Consider the following 7,771-nt stretch of genomic DNA (forward strand, 5'->3'; position numbering starts at 1 on the left):
TTCAGGTTTTCGACAATCGTTGTCTCAGAACCATAACTCGTTTGGGTTGGTGTCAGCGAATCCGTAACGAGGCGGTTAGAAAGCGTGTTTTCGGTTGTGTAACGGGTACTTCCATTGAAGAATGTGTCCAGCACCAGAAGCTGTGTTGGTTGGGACATGTTTTACGCATGCCGAATCATCGTTTACCGAAAAGAGTACTATTTTCTATACCCGATTCGGAGTGGCGTAAACAGAGAGGTGGCCAACCCTTGACCTGGCAGAGGAGTATGAAGGAGATGACGAAACGCTTGGGTGCTGTCGGTGCTACTCGCCTTCCAGGATGTGGACCGCGTGATCCTCACTGTGCCTGGTTGGAGACACTACAAGATATGGCTGCCAACCGTTGTCAGTGGCGTTCTTGTTGTCAGTTTCTGTCCAGATTGCCTGAATGAATGTCTGGAGGTGTAGGCACCTCGGAATGATTGTGTTAAGCTAGCACTAAGTCCCTCCCCCATCCACCTTTATTCTTTTCTTTACAATAAGGCTTTCAAATAAGTCATGGCTGTACGGCAGTGAAGCATTGGTGTTGAGCACTGATGTCATGCTGTCGTTGATGATGATGATGATGATCATAACAGGTCGCTTCTGGCTGTAGGTAAAACGACCGGGGCAACACTGGACTTCCATTTCCACTGAGGAGATGCCTTGCATATCAAGTCGGCGATTGTCAGAGATACGTACACCTAGCCAAAACTCAACCAACGATTTGTGAACAGTTAGCAGTCACCAATAACACCATTTCTTGCCAAGCCTGTAGCTATGGCATTCTAAGGTCAAGAAAAAACGATCTCACCACTCAACCAGCCTCCTGAACACCTCCAAGTACAATGCCATGATAACCTCCTTCAGAATGCTATTCCGAGGGTCCACGGCGCTTCTGAAAAAGAAACCCTAGCACCTCTATTCAGCAGTGCTCTTCTGAAGATCTTTGTTCCATTAGTTCATTCATTATATAGCTCCACCAAAGATTCCGGGTGATCCTCGGAATGAATAATAACGGTTTCGCTGTGACATTCTTTCGGTACAACTCGGAGGCATGAAGACTAAGGTATTGCCAAATTGCCTAGGTGCATTAAAAAACGTGGTAGAGTTTGAAACACAAATTAACCGGCCGGTAGTTTCACGCCTTGACTGTCGAGCTCTATCGGACTCAGAATTATTGCTCTCAGTCTTGTAAGCCTATATACCGTCTCCGCTGTCATCTACGTTCCAGGCTGCATGAAAGTAACCGCTTCATTCCTTCACTACATGGCAACCCTCTTATAGCAGGGAAGCATAAGCGTTCAACACGGATGTTATGCTGGTGACGATGATGATAAACCATCGTAAACCCTTCACCAACCTCGTGACCATACATTGCATCTTTTCTAGGACGCGCCCAGGGTTGTAAACAGTATGACACAACAGTAAGGTGGGACCTACGCTTCGGGCTGACAGATGGGTACCGGTCCTTATAGTACAAAAAAGCTTTCATAACCTTGTCAGCTGCCGCCATATATTGGTGTGAGATAGGAATTCTGGAAAAAGATTCCAAAATCCTTTGCGTTCATTATCTGAGGTGTGGGAGAGCCGCCCAACCTGAAGTTATCCGTGTCAATGTTCTGCGTAAACAGAACACGCCCCATTTCTTGGACCACCCTACTATCACGCACAGGTTAATATGACAAGTGCATTTAAGACTTTATTGTCGTCTCTATACATCACACGACTACTGTTGAAACCTATCGTTAGTTCATTGAGATTGATCATTAACAAGAAGTCTCAATACTGCCATTAGGAAACACCACTAGGGGATGTTACTGTTGTATATTGCAGCGAGATGGACCAAGTGGTTAGAGTGCGAATTTACTGACCGGAAAGTTCGTGGTTCGAGCCCGACCTCTGCCCCTCGACTTCCCCTGTCTAGGCTTGGGCGACCTGGCAGTATCCCAGCCCTCGTGCCTCCTTCGTGCGGCATGGCAGCTAGGCAACGAAAGGACGCTACAGCTGGACGATTATTTATTATTATTACTGTTGTATATTTGCACTGTTTTTAAACGTTTTAGCGTCCATTGTTAAATCATTTTTTTATCGTTTCAGCCATGTCAAAGTTTTGAATGAATAAAGCTTAGCTGTCGGGCCCTCCGGTTTTTCCGTTCTTATTCTGATCGTCGCTGAAATTCATCCTTCGTCGAACACAATTTTATCCAAAGATTTTGATTGAGTAATGGAAGGATTCTTACGTCCTCAACGGTCCGCGTACGATTCTTGTTGGTTAAGCCGTTTCTCCAATAAAATCTACTCAATCACTCATAATACAACTTTTCTGGTCCCTGAATCCACTATGAAAGCGTTTAAAAGTTTCAAAAAAGTTGGTGAATGCAGCCACAATATAGTCAGTATTGATTCAATAATATATTTGATACTCTAAACTGATGAGTCTGATGTTGCGATTTCCGCTACACTCAATCGAGATGACAGGCCGGTTGCATTCTTTTCACGTGCATTGTCTGCCAGCGAAAAAGCATTCTGCTATTGAGAAAGAACCATGTGCAGTTGTTGAAGCACTGCACAAATGGAAGCATCACCTACTCAGGACCCATTTCAAAATTAAACCGATCAGTTGTTCATTGCGTTGTCGGGTGGAAGTATCGTCTTTTTCTTTTGACGTAAGCTACAGACCAGGCATAGGAAACAGAGCGGCTGATACGGCACCTCGGGGTGTCTGTGCAGTTCATCTGAGCTGCATCTAAAACACTGACACACATCTTTGTGTTATCTTGGAGCAACACACATGATGCATTTCGTTCGTGCCAAGAATCTCCCACTTTCCCTAGAAGGCATCTAACTTGTCATTAGGCAGTGACATGTGTGTGCGGAACTAAAGCCACGTTTCTTCAAGCCATCTGGTGGTAAACTCATTAAGGCCACGCGAACGTTTGAACGTTTAAGAACTGACTTCAGAGACCACTACATTCGACGACTCGAAATAAACATCTACTGACAATAATAGACGAGTATTCCCGCTCGCCTATGCTCGTCCAGATATACGTTCGTCTACGGTGATATGATGCTTTGTGCCGTTTTTCGATACATTTGGCCTGTCCGGTTTCGTGCATTCGGATTGCGGCTCATCATTCATTTCGGATGAGATATACGGCAGCGAAGCATCGGTTTTGAACACTGATGTCGTGCTGTCGATGACGATGATGATGTGAAATCAAGCGAATTCTTCATGAAAAAGGCATTGCCACCAGTCGGTCCACTCCATATGACCCAAGGGGGAACGGTCAGATAGAACGATTAAATGGAACTTTGTGGAAAGCTATTCCGTCTTCATTACGATCAAAAGGTCTTCAAATCAGTCACTTGGAAATTGTTTTACAAGACGCCCTCCATTCGATTCGTTCTTTGTTGTGCACCAGTATTAATGCCACCACACGAGCGGAAGTTTCATCATAATCGAAAATCCGCAGTCGGTACACCGTTGCCGCAGTGATTGCTTTCGCCATGAACTGTTCTGATGCTTTGAAATATACCATCTTCGAATTACGACCCCGTAGTCGAAGAGGTTGAGCTCCTGGAGTGTAGCCTTGAGTGCGCATGTCAGACACCCTAATGGCATAGAAGTAAGAGTCTTCCTACGTCACTACAGATTTTGGATGCGCTCCAGTATCCAAACAACAGCAATCGTAGCCCAATACTGATCCATTTATTAAACCGGAACTATCTGACTCTGCCTCGGAAATTGAAATATAGAACTTTTTTGAACACCCATTGTTTGTACAACAACAGCGGACACAACCGGATTTCCTCCACAACAGAGAGGTCTGGCATTATTCAATCAGTAAATGAACTCCTGTGAGCATTTATCTCCGCGGGGGTGAATGTTGTGCATAAGCTCTGTTTGCAAAAGTTTCATCGTTCATTCTTAAATCACTTTTTATCGTTTTAGCTGTCTTTTCCATTTTTGTTCTAGATGTCGCTGCACTCCAGCCCTCGTCGGACACAAGTGTGTGAAACATCGTCTCTTAATTCAGCACTAAATGTCCACTTCTATCAAAAGTTACAATAAGCAGATTAGTAAGACAGAATCCACCGTTCAAAAAATAAAGTTGATGAAAATTGAGTACATTGTCATCGATAAAAAGCCACTAATCTTGTGTTATTATTTTTATTGCTTTTGTATGGGCACGCCGGGGTGCAGTTCTGTAGTAGTCTGCTACGTACAATTCACGCACAGGAACTAAAACTACCTTCTTCCAGCTGATGATGATGAATCGGTAGTTACTCGCTCTACTAGTGAATGGTGATACAACCCAGGTAGCAGATATGCAAGTCTTCACTGCGGCTCTTAACATGGTGTGATGAATTCCGTCTTGGCCCATGGACTTGGCTGGTTTTAAAGCTAATCGTCCGCTGATAAGAAACATAGGTTCGTATACTGTGTAAAGACGGGTAGCAAATGCTTTCTGGGCTCATTTCGTACATTTTTTTGTTGGCTCACAAATGTCCTCCCACATCTGATGCTGAGGCCCCCATATGATTGGGCATATGAACGGAAGCCCTCGAGTTTTTCATGTAAAAACCAATCGCCGTTTGCACCGTTTCTTTGTCCGCTGTGTTGCACTGAAGATTTAATTTCGAGGAGCGCCATGTTTCTACGAAGGGGCCGCACTCAAGTTCACCCTTGTAAAGCCTCTCTTTATTACAGAGCCACTTGTATTGCGGCTTTGTACTTGTTGTCGGATATCAGCTAGGGCTACCTTCATTAAAAATCCCTTCAGTTTCAGTTATGAGTGACCCAACTCAATATTGCAAAAATGCCAAAACCTCAGGTGCGATCGTTGGGTCTAACGGACCCCAGAACATCGGTACACCAGACCTGATAAGAAAAGCTATAGGAGACGAAAATGCTGAGGCTGAGAACAAGCTAAGCGGTTTACAAAGGAAAACGGGGCTATTAAAATTGCAAAATCACCGTATTGAAGAGGGAAGGGGTTTATAAGAACTTAATGCGAACGTTAATTAGGAACGTCGGTTTTGTGATCAAACCTAGGTAAAAAAAGGAGTGAGTCGATGACAGCTTTCAGTAAGCTTAAAGCCCATTTTAGCAGGATTCTACTGTCAGAGCAATACGGGCTTACTGTTGGCTAGAAGAGTTAACTTACTGATAGATATTTCGACTACAACCCGGCTAGATGTATCCCTACCGATGCACGATGAATAGGATGAAAGGATGAAAGATATCTAGCACAAGATGATCCACATGTTGGGAAAAGATTCTTTGGATGTGTAATCCCAAACCAGGCTATAAAAAAGGGATACTTCCAACAGTCTAAGCAGGTGAATTGACAATTACCAGCGCAAACGAGCTTGCAAAAATACTGCTAGCATGTCTGGCTCATCAAGATACTCCCAAAGTAACCCCCAACCCGCAGCATTGCACCAGCAGTTGGTAAATCACTAGCTACCCTCTGCATAAATCATCCGCGCATGAAAACTGAAGATGGGGGTGATGACGATGCTGGTGAATGTTGTCACGGAGCATCTAACTCGGTTGTCTACACAATCCCTGGAAAAATGAACTATGTCTACGAATTGAAAGGGTACCATTGTTAAGCTAATCTTTAAGGGCGATAGCCCTCTTAAAGACGAAATCCGTCCGCTAGGTATGATGAGTGTCGGCGGTGTAGTGCAGTACCTTATGGATAGCCGACTGCTCAAACCGGCGCAAAATAGCTTTAAAAATAGGTCAGTTTATTACTAGCACTAGCCAGCGTAACACACACTGCACGAGGGAGAAAGGTTGGTACATGATGTTTAGACTTCTAAGACGCGTTAGATTCGGTTGACCACCATTTTTATTTTAGGAGAAGGTACTGCTATTACAGGGAACATATGCGATGAGGACAGTAGCCTTGTGGAATATAAGATGACAAGTGAAGTTGTGAAGGATATATCGGAGTGAGCAAAAGTCACCAGTGGCGTGCCGACGGGTTTAGCATCCGACGAAGTGCTCTCAATAAGTACGTCAAGGATCTCAGACGAATCCAAGTCGTTCTTTTTTTGTGACCGCCGTAATGGAAATACATTTGCTTCGCGACGGTTCAAAACTTCAAGTGATCCCACTATTGAGAGATCGTCTAAGTTCCGAGGCTTTCCACCTCCAAATGCACACGTACAGTTCCTGTGTGGATGAATAAAAACCCAAGGCTCGAGTTAGCGCTGTTGAAAAAAAAAAACAAAGACCTAGGCGTTCTCAATGGGAGGACACTGAAGTCATCTGCACGGTGTGGGGTTGTTGCTCAAAAAGATATAGGGATCCTTTCATCTTGACATACGTTAGCAGTGAGTATTCTGGAGTGTGGATATCCCTACATTGCTTAGACTACGGTATCCAGTTTTGAGCTCCATATATAAGGGACGATTGCTAGAAGCGATGAGAGGTGACAAATAGATTGTTTGTGGGCAAGAATATGGGACCTGGCAGGACGGACCAGTGTCTCGGGCTCTACAGGCTTGAGATGTAGGGTACGGGAAGACCTAGTCGACACAAACAAGATTGTTAATGCTCAGTCTGGAGTACAGACGGGACAGCTAGCACACTAGAGAAACAGGAAGTGAGAGGGCTTTCCAAGAAGCTACGGATGCTGGATGCATAACAGAACTCGGGAAATCGTTCCACTCTTTAAGAGTAAGAAACCCATGGAGTATACTCCGTTGTGGGCACCAAACTGATTCTCTGCGAAAAGGTAGATGGGGGTTGAGAAGCTTATTTATATGCTCCAGTCAGGTCCGACAACATTCAAGGGCCATGAGACAGAGAGCAAACGTCCGGGGTTTCATTTGAGCCGTCCTGTAACCCAAAACGCCTTGACTTACCATTCAGCTGAAATGTTGTTCGATGTCACCCAAAACCCATTACTATCAGCAATATGCCACCTCCGATTCGCCAAAGCGTGGTTGTATCCGACTTTTTGATTGTGCGGATTCCGCATGTTTGCTGAAAGATGGCTGTGGTTGTGTTCACCGAACATATTCCAATCCGCCGCTACTCACCATGACATCCTGAGGCAAGCAGGCAAGGTACATGCCAAGAGATATAGCAAGACTGAACGTCTCAGATATCTCCCAACAGACCTGGAATCAAGCCCTGAATCTAACCCCGGAATCAAACTACATTGGAAAATTACTGCATTCTAACACATTTTTCTTGGAAGATCCTTACATCTAGGACAGATAGAACAGCCGATCGCGCCAATTCGGATCCGATGGTTCACACTAATGCTCCTTTTTATTTACCAATTCCCTCCAAGAATTTTGTCCCACGGAAGTAACCTAAACCTCATGAATGTCCCACTGTGATTAGAAATTTGTTACGCGCGTGCAACAATTGCGGTTTGCATGCTGAAAGTAGGGCATGTTGTGCTGGTAATCCAGCATTGTTACCCTTTGATAAACCAAACCGAAAATGTCTTCTCTAGCAATCAGCGAACCCAACTCAATCGAATTCAGTCACCACTGCAGAACTGTGGACACCGGGTTTGAAATAGCGCCAGTATTCGGTTAGGCTGCAAGCGGTTGCACAGATATCACAGTTCATTAAGTCCACAGTTCACAGGTTTCCAGGGTTAGCACTAGTCCTGGTAAAGTTGGGGTATTTCGATGATCCGGATTGTTTGCATCCGTGAACGTTGTTCGAAATGAGTATGGGGAAGGGAGGAATTCGGACAATGATTTCAAGAGTATA

The sequence above is a fragment of the Opisthorchis viverrini genome (genome assembly GCF_000715545.1).
Source record: "Opisthorchis viverrini unplaced genomic scaffold opera_v5_79, whole genome shotgun sequence".
NCBI lineage: Eukaryota > Metazoa > Platyhelminthes > Trematoda > Opisthorchiida > Opisthorchiidae > Opisthorchis > Opisthorchis viverrini.